Source organism: Anser brachyrhynchus (assembly GCF_964034855.1).
Source record: "Anser brachyrhynchus genome assembly, chromosome: 2".
NCBI lineage: Eukaryota > Metazoa > Chordata > Aves > Anseriformes > Anatidae > Anser > Anser brachyrhynchus.
The window spans coordinates 13246094-13265146 of record NC_137695.1 but is presented as its reverse complement, the minus strand read 5'-3'; the positions used below and the strand labels follow the sequence as shown (position 1 = coordinate 13265146).

General features: G+C 40.7%; 1 long non-coding RNA gene across 1 annotated transcript; it reads left to right on the top strand.

The window, feature by feature from the left end:
• The first annotated feature begins 399 nt into the window (after positions 1–399).
• On the top strand, positions 400–17815 carry LOC308190847. The gene is made up of 8 exons (XR_013947529.1): positions 400–493; positions 1226–1321; positions 9148–9348; positions 10896–11003; positions 11642–11787; positions 11920–12151; positions 15058–15218; positions 17146–17815. It is a non-coding gene; the product is annotated as an uncharacterized lncRNA (long non-coding RNA).
• The last annotated feature ends 1238 nt before the right edge of the window (positions 17816–19053 follow it).

Here is a 19053-nt window from a genome sequence, read left to right as displayed (position 1 = left end):
CAACCAGGACAAAGATTTTTCAGATGTCTTTGTTGCTGTTTCTTTCTTTCTTTCCTTTTTTTTTTTTTTTCTCCTTCAGTAAAGAAGTTTTCATTTGGCATCTTTATGTACTGGTTGTATACAATTGTGTGTGCTATTGCTTCCTAATTTCTCATGAATATGTAACAGAAATCATTACAATAAGCACTAGTAAATAAGATGAGCAGTAAGTACTCAGTTACTCCGTGTTTGCTTTTGGCCCCATTCTGATGCTTTTACCCTTGTTGAGTAAGTAGTCAATGGTAGCCTCTTAATAACATGGGAAACAGCATGCAGGTGTGAAGAATCAGTTGTCAGAGATAAGACCCAGGTGAAAGACTTAAATAACAGCTGACATCATATTAAGATGGGAAGTGAGGGAAGATTTTAGATCTAAATCTTTAGATTTAGCAAAGGTGCTGCCTCTGGAGCTAAGAATGGTGTCTATTCTCCTTTGAGTTGATTCTTACTTACAGTTGTGTACACATGTACATTCAGGTTTTGGCTTATTCCTTTCAGATTGCCTGGAGGTTTTGGTTGATTTTGTGAAAATTCAGCCAATCCAAATGGTTATTAGATAAAGTAGCAATGGTAGTCTGGGACTGGAGATATGCCTAACTCTGTGATAGAAGGAGTAGCAGGTTTTGTGTCTGTGGAGATTTTTTTAAATTTTTTAATTATTTTTTTTTTTCCTCCTATGTTTGTAAACACTTGAACAAGGAATTTTTCAAGTCTGGTGCTCCTACTTGGTGATGCTTGTGTCTCATGCTGCTGTGCTGCATCTAAGCTTAGCTGCATGATGTTGTAGGTGCAGGAATTACTGTAGGTAGCTTTGAATCCTTATTATGTAACCTATGGAACTGTACCTTATAGTTTTTCATGTTAAAAGATTCGTTTTAAGGTAACGTAAAAGACAAAGTCTGACTTCTGGCAGCTTTCAAGAAAACCTTCTATTTGTCCTGAGTGATTTGGAGATGCTTAAAAGAAGCACTTTGAGTAATATGACAGCTACAAGCAAGTATTCTATAATTATATAGAGAGTACATTACTTAACACAAATTTAAATGTAGCTGGGCTTCTTTCATCAGTTGTACTTGATGTATAGAAAAATCATTGTTATTTTCAAGGGTTACTTACTTGTGTCTCAGCTCAGTGGCTGAAATGGTCTCCAATAAATTATTTGCCTGATCTTGTTCATCCTGCTTAGTAACCTGGTGCTGTGAGTGTGACTGCATGATCAGGCTGCAAGGCAAAGTGACTAAGTCCTCTTCTGCTCATTTTGGAATTGAGAGTTCAAGCCACTGTAAGTGAATACCTACGGTGGACCTGGAATTTCATTGCAGAAACTGCAAACAGGCATCTGCTGAATGTTTTCTGGTTTGAACACTTTCTGTCCTCCTACTGTTTCTGGTCAGGCAGTATTAGCTGAATTCTGCAGAAAGAACTCACTCTAAAACACTGATTTGCAATGCTTTTTGTATGTAAGCCATGTCTGTAGTATGAGGAATACTGTTTAAATTTTGAGAATTTATAGGATGGCTACATGGATGTTGATGTAAGAAGTGATAACATCTGGCTTCTGCTATGCAGTAAACCAATGCTTTCTAAAATATATATATATAGAGAGAAAAATATATATATATTAGAAAAAATATATACATTTAAATCTATGCCAGATCTCCCATATCCCTCAGTTAAACTAACTTACATGCCTTTTTCTCCTAGCCCTTTGGAGGGGTAGATCTCAGAGGGTAGTAGAGCGTCTCCCCTGAGGTACCCTGTTCCTCACTGTGATAGGGGCACACTTCTGCCTGCCCTCTGCTTCCCTGGGCAGCAGGTGGGTTAGAGAATACTGTCCAGTTCTTTGCACTTCAGTGAGGGACTGGGCAGAGCTGGGTCAAGCAGGGAAAAGGGACAGATGAGTTAGTAGACTGGGATGGGAAGAATGCAGAGCCAAGATGTTGGTGGGAGACAGAAATGAAGAGAAGGCTGTGGTTAGGCTCCTTGTGGAAGTGAGCTGGGGAGCAGGGTGCCAGATCCTAAACACTTATGTCATTTCTGCAGATATTGTTTAACAGTGGAACAAAAGCCTTTATTTCTAGTTGAACTGGTTATACTTGTGGACTGTGGAGCCCGGATAACAGGGTATGAGACACAGTGGTAGAGTTTGGTTTTGACATGCAGTGTTTTGGGTTTGGTACGTGCATCTTCAACCTCAGTCTTGATATCACAAGCTCCTCATGGAAACTACAGAAAATGAGAGCCAGCTCTGCTCAGCTTCTCTGAGGTTTCACTAGTTTAATGGAACTGCTCTGTTGCTGCCTTCATCAGAAATATATAAAACACTGAGGAGGAGTATCACAAAGCTGAAGTTCTTCTTAAAGAAGAACTTCTAAGTTCCCATAATTTTCTCCCCTTGGTGGAAGAGGGTTGGAGATCATACAATTATTTCAACTGGCAGTATGCCTGTTCCCGTGATCTTGTGCCCTAGCTGATGCCTCTAAAGAAGAATGCAAGAAACAGGTTTATAAACAATGAAAAAAGCATAGGCAATAGCTGCCTGTTCTTAGATAGTAGGCAGATGTGAGCCAGCAGTCTTTCTTTCTCTTCCTAGAGATTATGATGGGATTGGAGAAGGGGTGGTGTTACTGGGATTTGTTAAGACAAATTTTCAATATAGTTGAACAGTACAAGTTGGCAACTATGAACCTCATCCCCTTGATTTCCCAACCTGACAATCTCTGATGTCATGCCAGTGGAAACAGATTTCTGCAACGTCAATTACATGTAATGTTCAAACTGAGGCTTCTGAATATGTATGATACTTGTCTAGTTAAAGATTTTTATTGCATTTAAAGACAAACCTTCACCTACGAAAATGTGCAATCTCCTTGAACAGGATTGTACAAGGAACTTATGATCCAAATTACACTACTCTGCATGACAACTCTTTTTGCTGACTGAAAGTCAGGACTGAAGCCTGAACCCAGAAATAACTTGGAAAACACTGTTAGTCATGACTAAGATCTTTTTTAATCCTATTCAACAATTGCAAGTTCTGATTTTTTTTTTTTAATCTGAGTTCTTGGTTTACTTTGGAAGCAAATAGAAATTAACTTGGTATAAAATCCTGTAGCATGCTGGCTGAACATGGAGCAGTCTATGTTAGCGCTGGCACCTGAAGTATTGATGAGAAAAATCTTTAACTAAAAGATCTGTAACTGAAGCTTCTACCTTATTACAACCTAAAATATTTAAGTCTGTGAAAATGTGTTGGGTCAGCATTCCAAGTCTAGTTTTACTTTTGTACCAGCATGCAGAGCAGCTTGATCCAATGCAATTTGCAGCTTAAACATTGTAGTTTGTTTGAGATCAGTTCATAGTAACATGAAGTCTTTGTGTGGTGAGTAGACAGGCTTTTAAATATTTCTCCGGCTGGTCCTTCTTTCCAGGCCTTAGACCTTCTTGCCAACAGTGCTGCTGGGCTTACGATAATACTCTGTGGCCCAAGTCCAACAACAGATTTCTTTCATATTTTTTTCCAGGCCTATGACAACACTGTGGCTTCATATTGCAATCTTTTATTTTGGGAGCCAGAAGGCTAAATTCTTTAGGCTAGTCTACTAGAGCTTGGCTGACTCAACTCTAGTTAAAGATCTAGCCTTTACACCAGGTAATCATATATCACCTTGATGTTTATCTCCATGTTTTCATGTTTCTCCATGTTTTTCAGCTGCCTTCAGGTCTCTTCTTGAAAAGGAGATACAGTTATGTTCATAACGTAAGGTACATAGACAGTATAGGCTTCACTGATGTGTTCACTAATGTGGTTAGTTTGCCCTGAAGTTCAGTGCAGCGTTCATACGCTACCTATTTTGAAACAAAATTATTTGGAATCTTTAACCAGTTCTGTATTGTACTACGGTGTGAACATTACTGAGCACTTTATTCTGATTCTTTTATCCACTGCGCAGTGTCACTTCCAACCTACTGGGTTGCTTCTCAGCTCTTGAACTGTACCTAGAGATTCATAGTTCTTCAAGAGAAGAATCTCTGGATGCACGTGTTTGCTATGACAGTGTCTTCTAAACAAAGGCAAAGGGCCTCCCTAAAGCCTTGGTCTCCATGTCCTGAGGAGCACTGGCTGAAATGCATTTGAACTCATGGTGGGGCATGTGTTTGTGCTCTCAGGAGGAAATGAACTTTGCTTTGAAGTGATGTTACTGGTGCCAAGTACAACATCAACAGAGCAAATGTAAAAAGTCTCACTGATATCTCTTTCTAGTCCTGGATGATCATCTGAGAAGGGGATTCCTCTCTGCAGTCAGGAACCATATGAGCTAACAAATATAATGTTACGGAAAAACTTTGCTCACAGTCATAGTTGGCTTGCTATTATGAAACCTGGTTATACTATTCAATTTTCTTGGAGAAAGGTCTCAGTCTCACTGACTTTTTTTTTTGACTTTTCCTACCCTCTGTTCAGAAACTTTCATTATTGTATGCATTAAACATCACATGTTGCAAAATAAGCATGTATATTAAATTAAAAATAAATCAATAAATCAATAGAACAGATACAATAGTGTGCTCCAAACCTGAGGCTGAGTTTTCTTGAGGTAAAAGGTTCAACTTGGTTTATCTAGGTATTTCAGAGATATGCATAGACATTTTACAACACTGTAAAAGAAACAAACAAAAAAAAAAAAAAGCTAGCTAGCTAGTCCAGGCCTTTTTTTTTTTAGCATATACATTTGAAAAGAAATAGGCACTCTCAGGGACTCCCAGACCACTTCCTTTTTTTCCCCTATCTCCTGGACCAGCTGTAGAAACATTGTCCTGGCCAAGAGAAATGCTGAACATCTTCCTGGTTTGCTAGTTGTATTTATGAGCAGCTCCTCCTTTGTTACCTGGAGACATGCTTGAAGCAAAGTAACAACCACCATTATAAGAACAGCCTGAAGAGCTGCAGTGCATCACATGCAGTGATGAAAAGATACTCCTTTCACCTACGTTTTTTGTTTTTGAAACCAGCCCAGCCAGCTAAATTGCAACGCTTGCTGTATTCTCACTTGCCTGTTTGTTATCTGCCTGGTAGCTCTGGTGCCATTTTCCTTTGAACTTATTTTGCATATCAAGTGTTTTATTGAAACTCAGCAAGATTAGATCTATTCTGCTTTTTTTTTTTCCCCCTATGAAATCAGTTATCTCAAGTTTGTGGCTATAGACTAGTGTCATCCTGCCTTGCTTTCCTTTTGCAGTTGCAAGTTCTTGTTGCTTACTTCAGCTCTGATGCACCTGTCTGAAAGTGCATCTGACTCAGTTCATTAAACTCAGAAAGGTGATTCTCCCTTGCCCCCATTTTCACCCCTTAAAAAGAGTTCTGTGCCAGGTAAGTGAGTTGAATTGCTTTGCAAATTATCAGAGGGTTTCCAGTGCTAGCACAAGGCACAATGGTGACAAGCTTTCCTTATGCTGGTGCCTATTAGAAAACTATCAGGTCAGTTCTTTGTAAACCCGTATTGTGGTTTACTCTGCTGTTGGTTTGTCCTGGCCTGTAACGTTTCAAAATGTTTTGCAGAGTTGTCTAATTCATTTTTCCTTGTTTTGGGCTATCTGCACCTGATTTACTTTTGACCAGGTACATGTTTAGTATTTCTTGCACTACATGTATTTAACCAATAGAGTACTTGTCCTCTGTGTAGTACTCATGGAATTTAGGAAAGAAATCATCCTTATTTCACCTGGAGTATACTGAGCTCTGAATTTTTGTTTTCAGTTTACACCAGGTAAATCTGACTTTATCTGAACACCCTGCTTTTGCTTATATTCTTTACAGCATTGCTGTAGACACAAGCAGGAAAATCATGAGAATTACCAGGAGATGCTGAAGAGCATCATAGCTTAACAGGGTTTGTTGCTTTTAAAATGGCACCTTTTTAATCTGAACAAGAAAAAAAGTTCTGTTGGAAAAACTAATTAATAAAGAAGGTTGTGATGATGGCCAACAGGGTAAATGCAGCTTGTTTTAAATACTCGTCCTTTGAACAAAGTGGATGGATTTAGCATGCTTGCATTGACATGGCACAAGTTCTGAGCAGCCATCTCCCTGAAGAAATTTCCTGGTAATGGGGAAGCTGCGAACACAATGGCATTATGCCATCATCTGAGGAGGATTATGAACTTCCATCTAGTTTCAAAAGGGTCCAATAGAAATTGTGGGAATACTCCACTGTCTGGGATAAAAAGATCATAGAATAGCTCAGGTTGGAAGGGACCTTAAAGATCAGCTAACTCCAACCCCCCTGCCATAGGCAGGGATGCCACCCACTAGATCAGGTTGGCCAAGGCTCCACCCAGCCTGGCCTTGAAGATGTACAGGGTCTGGCTGTGATGAAGTTAACTTTCCCTACAGCAACACATACCATGTTGCACTTCGCGCTCCTAGCTAGAGTAGTGTTAATACTGCACCAATGTTTTGGCTGTTGCTGAGCAGTGATGGCACAGCATCAAGGCTCTCTCTCCAATTTCCAACCTTCCCTCTCTACCCGAAAAAAAAAGGCTAGGAGTGGGCAAGAGGTGGTGAGAGGACAGCTGACCTATACTGACCAAAGGGATATTCCACACCATAGGGCATCATGCTCAGCAATAAAAGCTGGGGGGGAAAGGGGGAGGAGAAAGATGTTAATATGAAGGTGTTTGTCTTCCAAAGCAACCATTATGTGTATTGAGGCCCTGCTTCTTAGCAAGTGGCTGGACTTAGCAAGCTTGCTAGTGGGAAGTAGAGATGAGAAGCTTGCTTTTCTTGATCACTCTTTCATTAACCTGCTTCTATCTTAAACCCATAATTTTTTCCCACCCTCAAATTTTTCTTCCATTTTATTATCTACTCTCACTGAGGAGGAGGGTGAGAGCAGCAGTGTGATGCCTAGTTAACTACTGGTGTTAAACCTCAACAAAAGGACATTAACACTAGAAATATTTACAGGTCAGTCAGTCTCACCTCTATGCCTGGCAAGATCATGGAGCAGATCTTCCTGAAAACTATGTGAAGGCATGTGGAAAATAAGGATGTGACTGAGGATAGCCAACATGGCTTCACTGAAGGCAGATCATGCCTGACAAAGCTGGTGGCTTTCTACAACAGTTACAGCATTGGTGGACAGGGGAAGAGAAACTGACATCTTCTGCTGTATTGGGTTTATGTGGCAAGGTTTTGGTACTGGGGAGCTGCAGGGGTGGCCTCTGTGAGAAGAGTCCAGCAGCTGCCTCATGTTAGATAAAGCATGTTTCAAACAGCTCCAAAAGGGACCTGCAGCTGGTCAGAGCCAAGTCAATGAGAGATGTTGTTTGTGCCACTGTGAGAGCAGATTTGAGAAAACAGGGAAAAACAAAACAAAAACTGCGGCACAACAGCAGCTGGGAAAGTGAGGAGGGAAAAACAGCCCTGCAGACACCTTAGGTCAGTGCAGCAGGAGGGCAGGAGGTGCTCCAGGCACGCAGCACAAGTTCCCCTGCGGCCTGTGGAGAGGCCCCTGGTGGAGCAGGCTGTCCCCCTGCAGCCCATGGGTCCCACACGGAGCAGATCTCCACGCTGCAGCCCGTGGAGGAGCCCCCGGTGGAGCAGGTGGATGTGGCCTGGAGGAGGCTGCGGCCCATGGAGAGCCCCCGCAGGAGCAGGCCCCGGGCCGGAGCTGCAGCCCGTGGAGAGGAGCCCACGCAGGATCAGGGGGTCTGGGGGGAGCTGCCGCCCGTGGCGGACCCGTGCTGGAGCAGTTTGCTCCTGGGGGATGGACGGACCCCGTGGTACGGAGCCGTGTGGGAGCAGTTGTTGAAGAGCTGCTGCCTGTGGGCAGCCCCCGCAGGCTCAGTTCGGGAAGGATGGCATCCCGTGGGAGGGACCCCGCGTGGAGCAGGGGCAGAGAGTGACCATGAAGGAGCAGCGGAGACGAAGTCTCAGGGACTGACCACAGCCCCCATTCCCTGTTGCCCTGTGCTGTTCAGGGGTAGGATGTAGAAGAGGATCATGGGGGAAGGTGTTTTTGGTGTGTTTTTGTTTTTAGTTTCTAACTTCCCTAGCTTGTTAGCAACGTGTAACAAATTACATTAATCTTCCTATGCTGAGTCTGTTTTGCCCATGACGATAATTGTTGAGTGATCTCCCTATCCTTATCTCAACCCTTGAGCCCTTTTCTTTATATTTTCTCCCCCTTTCCTGTTGAGGATGGGTAGTGAGATAGTGGTTGGGGTGGACGTTGGCTGCCCATCTGAGTTAAACCACGTTGACCTGGATTTGTTGAAAGCATTTGATGGTGTCCCCTATTAGATCCTAGTCTCTAAATTGGAAAGACATACATTTGATGGATGGACCACTCAGTGGTTAAGGAATTGGCTGATTGGTCATACTCAAAGAACTGAGGTCAGTGGCTCATTGTCCAGGTAGAGATCAACAATATGCCTCATGTCTGAACAAAAATGGAAACAGAGTGTTTGTTACATTAACAAGAAGTATGCTGCAGCTATAAATGAACATTTTAACTAAGTCAGTGTGAAGTACAAGAAAATCAGGTTATATTTGGTATACTTAAATACATCTTGGTCCCCTCTACTAGGATCTGCATGTGTGGACCTCACTGGAAGAAAATAGAATCATAGGGGGAGAATCCCCTCCCTCACCCTGCTGGCCACACTGCTTTTGATGCAGCCCAGGATATGGTTGGCCTTCTGGGCTGCAAATACATTTTGTCAGCTCATGCTGAGCTTCTCATCCACCAACTACCCCAAGTCCTTCTCCTCAGGGCTGTTCTTAATTCATTCTCAGCATTTGTGCTTGGGATTGCCCCAGCCCAGATGAAGGAATAATGGAATTAGTTTTTGTTCTTCTCTTTTGTTTTCTCTTTTCTCATATTTTCCTGGAGAATAGCAAAGAAGGAAAAAGATTCTTGGTGAGAAATACATTAGACACAAGAGACTTGCAAGGGTATACTTTCATACCCTTCAGCTGGGATTTGTCTTCAATTCACAAGTAAGAGCTAGGAGCTTCTTTTAGCACCAAGAGAGCTAACTCAGTTCTTCACTCAAGTGATGTCTTAGGAAAATCCTAAAATCCTTTTATTTTTTTTTTCCTAGACAAAGCCTGAGAGAAACTTATTTTGAAACACCAATGAATTTATGCTGACTTAACGTTTTTTGGGAGCAAAGGGGTTTTCTTCTTGTCTTACATACAAAAAAAAAAGAGGACAAGTTAAAGCTTAAAGATTCAAATTAAACTATCTTCCTTTTTCCATTTGAAATGATTATATTTAAGATCCTCACATCATAATGACAAAGGTAAGGTCATATTTCCATTCTTTTTCATCTCCGAGCCTCTCCTGTATATACAGAATTTAACTCCTCATTCTATCTCGTTGAGGAAGACTGATACCCACCATCCAGCTATTTCTGTATTGCCATTCTGCTGGTTTGTCCGAGATGCTTAAACATGAATGGGAGCAAGATCAGATAACTGTGAAGTCCTAACAAATAATATCCTAGCATGCGTCTAAAAATCCATTAATTTTAAACAAAACTTAGCAGTCATTTTATCTTAACACTTCATTATTTTGAGCAAAATATGCAAATTTGGAAGAACTTTGGTAATGTGAATCTTTGCAAGGTGCTTTTTGACAGTTCTCTAGATACACAGCATTAGTGTATTTTAAACTTTTCTTGTGCTTATCAAACATGCATTGACAGTTTATCTGTGAAAGGAAATATGGAAGTTACTGAGTATTTTGTTGTATTGCTTATTATTGGTTTTTAGTCATCCATAATCTGAACAATAGAATTAAATTACTTGCAGTGCCATTTTAAAGAAGGCATATTTGCATCTGCACAGAAACTTTTGAGAAATGTCCTTTTTAAAAAAAAAAAAAAAAGAAACTTTTTTCAAGATCAAATTGAAGTTTTTAATATCTGGTAAAAAAAATATTGAAGAAGAAGGAAACTTTGAGAGAGATTTAAAAAGGAATAGTGAGGTTTTTATTTTGTAAAAGCTTTAAATTATACTTTGATTAAACAGAACTTATTTTTCTTTGATAAAATGAACTTTCCAATTAGCTTTAGGAATATGATGCTTTACAGAAGTGGGTACTAAGCTCCTGTAAGTCAGACACTGCTTTTGTTAGACTTATCCCAAATACTGTTCTAAAAAAATGTATAGGGCATGAACCCATTATAAATTAAAACAATTTGGAGAACCACAGTAAGGTGTTTGTTTGTTTGTTTTTAATTCCTATGAAGAATGACCTTTTTCCCCCTATTTTCTCCACAACTGATCTTAAAAAGGTTATCCCTCAAGGAGTTATAGTGTATACATATCCTCTTTTACCTTGTGTGGCATGATAATTTTTCCTTAGCCACAGAAAATACGAAGTTATTCTCTTTTTGTCCATAACTCTGTCAGCTGTTCTTTCTTCTTAGCCCATTCGTCAGTATTTGCCTAGATAAATTTATTTAGACTAGAAGCCTCAATATTTACACCAGACCTCGAGCTAATCCTAATTTCACTCTTCAAGTGAATGGGAAGACTATTGCATACAGGGTTGTGCAACCCCGTACATGCTAATAATCGTTTCAAATACAGCTTCCATCGTCTCATTTAAAATACAGATACACTGCATCCTGTGATGTACTAATACATATGTGTGTATATATAGAGATATATATTTCTCCCACTACTTGGGTTAAAGAATTGAGATGTAAATTCTGTAGTGTGCTAAGGAGACTTGGAGAGGAACTGAGGACAAACTGCTTAACTGTATATACATTATTCAAAGTGCAGGTCGAGGATTTTATTTATTTATTTTGTTTCCTTTTTTGCATATCATTTACTAAAGGATTCCAAGACAAGCTGCTTCTCCTTCTAACTTCTCTGCATTTGTTCTTCTATGAAGAAAGGCTAAGAGAGCTGGGACTGTTCAGCCTGAAGAAGAGAAGGCTTCAGGGTGACCTCATTGCAGCTTTTCAATACTTAAGTATTGATTAAAGGGGGTTTAAAAAAGAGACTGAGAACAACTTTTTTCTCAGTCAAATAATGACAGGACAAGGGGGAATGGTTTTAAACTAAAAGAGGGGAGATTTAGATTAGATGTTTGGAGGAAATTCTTCACTCAGAGGGTGGTGAGGCCCTGGAACAGGTTGCCCAAAGAAGCTGTGGATGTCCCATCTCTAGAGGTGTCCAAGGACAGGTTGCCCTAGGCAACTTGATCTAGTGGGTGGACATCCTGGCAGGGGTGTTGGAACTAAGTGGTCTTTAAGGTCCCTTCCAACCCAAGCCATTCTATATGCTATATGTTATATTCTGTTTCACATACCTTCATCACTACAGTACTGACATAGAGTACTATTGCACACTATGAGTGAGGTGGAAAACTAAAAGGAGCAGCACTTAACTGAATGCAACAGCAGTTTTCTGAATCCCTACCAGTCACGGTAGATGCTCTGCAAAATATCTTCAAAACCTTCACTTCCAGGATTGTTTTGGTTATTGAAGCATTCTTCCTGAATAAGATGCTTGATTAAATTACTATATTTCTAATTTTGTAATTCAAGAACAGACTTCCCTTTGCATTTGTATTGCCAGGCAAAGTACAACTTGTCCAGGGAAGGAAGGAATGAGCCTTTCATATTGCCCCATATTACTGCCACAGTGTGAGGAGGATGCCATGAATGTTTTGTTCCTTCACTGCAGCTAAAATAGTTTTAAGATAATGACTTACATACATTATGGTATGTGAGACCTGTGTTTTCATTCTGTTTCTGCCCCCTCCCTAATGTAAAATAAATGAATAAATGGCAGTTCATAGGGTGTCTTCAAAAGATGCTGTAATGAGAATTCTTGATGTTAAAATCCTTTTCTAGGCCCATTCCTTGGCTATCTTGATCATTAGGAGCCAACATACATTGCTGGGACAGCATGATTTTTGCTATGGTCATAGAAGAACTTGAATGTAAAGCTGAGGCTCATCAAAGTCTGTGAGACCCGTAACACTACCTCTGCTCTTCTCTTGGTGATTTGGTTGACTCTCTGGAGAGATAACAAACTCAAATAGGGAATACAGAGAAACTTTAGATTTGAATATCAAGAAGAAAGGTAAGCTAATGCATACTGGGAAGATGGGCACTTGTTCTTATTTACAGAAAATGGGAAAAAAAGGATGGATTTGTTTATGGTAGAATAAAAATTACGTAGTCAAGAGTTTTCCTAGCTTGGGGCACAGAAAAAGGCTTGCAGTGAGACAGTGGGAAAATCTCGGTGAAAACAGATCCATGGGAAATATTACTGTTTCCTGATGGGCTCTGATAGAACAGTCATGTGGAGTATCACAGGAAACACAGATCAGCCAGGATAAATCTGCATGAGAGTCCATGGACATGGGGCATCCAAACAGCAGCTTCCATAGAGTGTCTTTTCACCATAAATTGCTAGAATCTGAAGACCAACACACATCAGTTCAGTTCAACAAATCAAAACTTTATTTCAGCTAAACTGAGGCTTTTTTTCCTGCACTTGGAATATCAACTCACTTTAATGGAAACTGCATTTGTTTTAAAACCCTTCTGAAAGAAAACTCCTTACTAAGTCAAATACCATATATATTTGAGCAGGAAATGCCTTTCATTTTTAAAAACTTTTTCACGTTTTTTATAGTCCTTTGATATAACATCATCCTGGCTACGTGGCATATTATTGTATGATTTTACATGATGTAGAAATAACTCAGATGGTCAAGAGATAAAGGTATTTGAGGCAGTCACCTTAGAAGTATAATCAATACAATCAAGGTTATTACTACTGTTGAGAAGACAGCTAAAAGACGTTGGATGCTTCTACTCTATTTCTCCCTTTCATATGAAAGGATTTGCAGTTATTTCCTCAATTTAATGGTGGAGGAATGTGATATTTAACTTGACGGATATCTTCTCCCCTCTCCGTCATCCACCTCCCAATAAAAACTTGTCTAACTTCAAAGTTTTCACAAATTAAAATCTGGTTACCAAAGCAGCTCTCAGCATATATCAACATGCCTTAAAAATAAAAACACTTATTCAAAAGCTGTGCAGTTACCGGTGGCTTCCTTGGGGTTGGGTGTGTACTTTTTTCCATTTGGTTCAGACTGAAATGGTGGGAAGATGACCTGTTGGCACTCACTGCTTAAAGAATTCACGTGTAGTGCTCCAATGTTAGAAGTTAAGCCCTAATTTTACTGGGGGCGCTTGCAGTATGCAGGCCTGGTTACCCAATGAATCCTGGTGCTGAGTTTTCTGTGAAGGTTGCTCTGCCTTGGGATACAGTGCTTCCAAACAGCCCCTTCACTACCTTCAGTGAGTTTTGGCATAAATTCGTATTGCTGTGAAAGTTTTCTTTTCATAGTGCTTATATGTGTCCATATGTTTAGCTTAGGATTTTACTGAAAGAAAATAGATCAACAGAAAACTTTCATAACCATAGCATACACTGCTCATACATACATATCCTTATGCACGTACATGCACAAACAGGCAGTACTGTATTACCAAATTCAATCTGATACAGTACGTTAACTTTTTTTTTAAATGCCATCCAAAACTAGAAATATACCAGATTCTATTGTGAAATTGTATATTTACAGTATTCAAGTCATCCTACAGAAAAGGGAAGAAATAACAGACTTAGTGAACATTTTGTCCCTAAAACATCTTAAACCTTCCTTATTGCACAAGTAACCACAGAGTATTTTCTGCCACAGCTGTTTTTCATGTCTGATGTAATTGTTTTGTTAAACATTATTTGTTTGCATTAACCAGATACTGTTATTACTGTGGATACTCATTAAAACATGCCCTGTGCCCCTCTGAGGTGGGGATTTTCAAAAGTTCATAGGATTGGCTTAACTTTGCAGAAATGACCTTAATGGGAAAGGCTGCCATTGGATCTCTTTCCATGTTTATCAACAATTTTTGTAATTGTGTGTAGTCAAATATAGTTACATTAACCTTAAAAACAAGCATAACCAGCAAGAACAAATTTGGAAAAAATAGAAAATAAAAAAATATAGACATGACAGAAATGTCAGTGAGTATTTGTGACAAATTTAACATTTTGCTATTTTTTTTTTTTTAGATAGAGTGCAATTTTCCTGCAAAGCTTAATTTTTTTTTCCTGAATACTGACCAAATACAATTTGGTCACAACTACTTTGTGCAGTTTTAAGATGCCTGGTGGTGTCTAGAATCATGGTAATTAAAATACACCACTTTCAAATGACATTCAATTGCTCGTTGTAGAGAAATCCAGATACCATGCTACCACACTGCCAGGGTTTGACAAGCACAGTATTTATAGGCTGTGAAGAAGAAAATGGGCCCAGGACATAGCAAATAATGCTATCTGTGGCCCTGTCTTAATGCTTCTGGACTACAAAATAGTCACATGCACTTGCTTGAAATGCATTAGCATGGTTAGTATGCTTGTTAGTCAGCATTAAAAAGGCTGTCATGTGAATCTAATTTGGTTGAGATTGCATGAAAATACTGATTTGCCTGTCAAGAAAGAGCTTTAAAAATCTGTCAAAGTTAATGGATGAGGAAACACTATAATATATACAAAGTAAGTGTAAAAAGGCAGATCTTGACCTTTTACTCACCTCCTTTTTTTTCTTTTTTTTTTTTTTTTTTTCCCAAAATATAAATGGAGGTTACCCAATGGCATTCACAACTGGTTACCAGAAATATTTTCACAGGTTATGTTTTCCTTGTGGAAGACATTGCTGCAGCCAATGGCAGGGCATAGTCAGGATTCCAGAAAGAATTGAATGTTTTTATGGATAGCAAAAATATCTACATGATTAAATGTATCTGGGGAAATATTTCAAATCATTCAAACAAAACAAATTACACTGATCACTTCTCCTGTGAATGGCTTATTGCATATCTTCTATTGATGGATGGCTTGTATCATTCTTTCAAGCTTTCTGGTCCTTTCCCATCTATAACATACCTTCCTTCCTTTTTTTTCAGTCTGACAGCATTGCAGTTAAAACTTGTCGGGTGTGTTCTCCCATCCACTCCTATGAATTTCTTCTTTCACCACTAACAAATCAAAAATCTTCTGGGAAGTGCTGGTCTGGGAGCTGTTATAGGCATGCTTCCAAAGCCATGAAGGAAGTCTCTCAGATGAGGTATGAGTTTATTAACAGGGAGGTACCATGTGCATCTGTAGCTCTGTTGTGTGGTCACTTGGCTCTGCTGGCTCCAATCTGGCTCTAAAGCTGCTATGAGAGGTTCAGACACAGAAATGATGAGAATCCTCCCCTAGCGCCTTTCTTACTAGCCATTCACAAGATGAGGTATAGGATGGGGTAGGACAAGAGTCTCAGAAAATGTGACAGTGCTATGTCTTACCTCGCTTCCTTGTTGCATGTTTGTTAGCAAGATGGCTCTAGAAACAGCAGTTAGAGAAATGAAAGCTTAATTTTAATGAAATATAAATGAGTTCATTAAGCACTTTTCCACCTTTTGAAATCTGTATTATGATTTCTGATGTAGCTTTCTGTAACAGATTCTGTAACAGAATCTTCTCCCTCTCCTTGGTAGCTTTTTACTCACAAGCACAAAGATTTTTGTGTTCATCATCTGTCAGTCAGCATAAGGTACCTTGCATATTCTTGCACTGACAAGATTCAGTCTATTGCAGTACCTTTATATTTCAGCAGTCCCGTTAACAATCTTTCATTATGTGGTGCAGCACAGGCTGAATTTCAAACCGTCACTAGTACTTAAAACTACACGTGCAAAGAAAGGTGCTTTACAGTCTTAGAAAACTCCAAAGAACATGGCAGGCATTAAGTTGATGCTGCAGTTCTGAATGGGATGAACAAGCAAATAAAAGCCTTGAAAAAAGACAACCTCTCACCTGTGAGCTTTTTGCTGTTTGTGGGCTGATATTCTTTGTTACTTTACATTCTATCAGTTGGGTCTCCAGTCTTGATGGAATAGGAGAGACTAGCATGCTGAACCAACTTTAAGGTACTTCTCCACTTAATGAAATCCATGAGTCCAGTCAGATACCTGGACTGCTCACTGACACTTAAAGAGAAACAATTGTCCTATGCATGTAAAAATGATGAACCAAGCTAACTACAAATCATATGAGCAGACCTCTGGGAAAGGCCAAGAAGCAGAATAGAGCCATGGAGTCCTGTGGGATAATTTCTGCTGGGGTTCTGCCTCAGTAGAAAATTCTGCTCTGGGGGGGGGAGGGAGGGGAAGAGCTCTCGAGGAAAAATAGCTCACTTAAACCAACAGCCATAGCACTCCTGAAATGAGAACATGCTGATAAAGTGATGCTGCATTTCCTAGTGGGTTCAGATGAATAACCAGTCAATCAATCATGCCTGGCTGTTTTCTAAATTTGTAATGTATCTGACTTGAGTTCCATACCCATAGAATACAATTTTCTATTTCTCTGTCTAGTCTGATAACAGCTTAAGTGATAGACATATATTCTGCTTGGATAAAATGAAGGAGTAGAGTTTCAGGAAGACACCAGAAACCAATTTTTAATAAAAAGTAACAAGTAAAACTATTCTGTCTAATTGCATAGTGACAGCTTTGTCAAAGAATTAATGTCTAATGGTTGAAGGACACACTAGGAACCTTATGCTCGAGTCTGCGCTGACCTACTTTACAGTCTTGGCTGAATCATTTATTTTCTCTTTAGCTGTATCATCATTCAGCAAGGTAGCTCTGGAAATACAGGAATGTAAACCTTTCTTTTTATCCATTTGGATTTTTAGGGGGGTTGGCTGCTTTAGTTTTGTTTTTATTCTCTCATGAAATGTTATACATCTGTAACTGCATACTTTTATTAAAAATTCTTGCTGCATTATGTTTGGAGAATGTTGTTGCTGAACTATTTGTCTGCAAAACTGAAACTCTAAGGTCCTTAAAACTGTTAGATTTTCCCCACACACTGATTTCTTTATTTTTTAAGAAACTAAAGAAAGTGTTGAGAGCATTTGTTCAAAGAAATTCTTTGCTTATGTTATGATCTCTATTAGTTGTTCCTTGACAACTTGATCTCTGTTATAAGGGTTTTTTTTTCAGACTCTTGGTTTCCATGACAGCTCTTCATTCCTCAACCCTTCCTACTCCTTTGGTTTGGATATTATGACAACTGGTCTTCTGATGATTGTGGCTTGCCGGTAACTATAATGTCTAGAATGTGTGTCCTCTTACCTACTTAAACTCTGGTCTCTTCCCAGACTGGAGAAGACCTTTCGTCTTCTTTCAACGTATTTCTTATTTTGTGTGTGGGTTCACCAGTTGCATTTCCTTATATTTTGTTAGCTCTCTTCCTGAAAATACTTTCCAACATACTCTGAGCAAAGAATCATAGAATTACAGAATCAGAGTGGATTGGGTTGGAAGGGACCTTAAAGATCTTTTAACTCCAACCCCCCTGCCATGGGCAGGGACACCTCCCTCTAGACCAGGTTGCTCAAAGCCCCATCCAGCCTGGCCTTGAACACTTCCAGGGATGGGGGCAACTTCTCTGGGAAACCTGTACCAGTGCCTCACCACCCTCATAGTAAAGAACTTCTTAATATCTAATCTAAATCTACTTCTTTTAGTTTAAAGTCATCCCCCCTTGTCCTATCACTACACTCACTGACAAAGACTCCCTCCTCAGCTTTCTTGTAGGCCCCTTTTAGGTAATGGAAGACCGCTGTAAGGTATCCTTAGAGCCTTCTCTTCTCCAAGCTGAACAACCACAATTCCCTCACCCTGTCTGAACAGAAGTGTTTCAGGCCTTTTATAATATTGGCCCTCTTCTGGACTCATTCTAATACATACATGTCCTTCTTGTCCTGGGGACCCCAAAGCTGAACAAAGAACTCCAGGTGGGGACTCACAAGAGGAGAGTAGAGGAGAATCACCTCCTTTGCCCTGCTGGCCACACTTCTTTTGATGCAGCCCCGGATAAAGTTGATTTTCTGGGCTGCAAGTGCACTTTGATGGCTTATGTGGAGTGTCTCATCAACCGACACCCCCAGGTCCTCCTTCTCAGGGCTGTTCTCAGTCCAATCTCCAAACAGCCTGCATTTGTGCTTGCAATTGCTGTGGCCCAGGTTCAGGACCTTGCACTTGGCCTTGTTGTAACCTCATGAGGTTCACACAGGCCCACCTCTCAAGCTTGTCCAGGTGCCTCTGGATGGCATCCCTTCCCTCTGGTGTGTTGACCGCACCAGACAGCTTGGTGTCAGCAGCAAACTGGCTGAGGGTGCACTTAATCCCACTGTCCATGTGTGGTGTTTTTTCTCATCTGGGCAGCCAACCTCCACCACAACTGCTCTCACTATCTACCCTCAAAACGGAAGGGAGAGAAAATATAATGAAAAAGGCTCAAGGGTTGAGATAAGGACAGGGAGATCACTCAACAGTTATCATCATGGGCAAAACAGACTCAGTATAGGGAGATTAATGAAATTTGTTACATATTACTAACAAGCTAGAGAAGTTAGAAACTAAAACTATCTTCCCCCCATCCACCCTCTTCTGTGTTCTCCCCCTGAGCAGCGCAGGGGAACAGGGAATGGGGGCCACAATCAGTCCATGACACTTTGTCTCTGTCACCCCTTCCCAGTCACTTGCTGCCCCTGCTCCACGCGGGTCCCTCCCACGGGATGCCGTCCTTCCCGAACTGAGCCTGCGGGGGCTGCCCACAGGCAGCAGCTCTTCAAGAACTGCTCCCACACGGCTCCGTACCACGGGGTCCATCCATCCCCAGGAGCAAACTACTCCAGCACGGGTCCCCCACAGGCGGCAGCTCCCCCCAGACCCCCTGATCCTGCGTGGGCTCCTCTCCAAGGGCTGCAGCTCCGGCCCGGGGCCTGCTCCTGCGGGGGTTCTCCATGGGCCGCAGCCTCCTCCAGGCCACATCCACCTGCTCCACCGGGGGCTCCTCCACGGGCTGCAGCGTGGAGATCTGCTCCGTGTGGGACCCATGGGCTG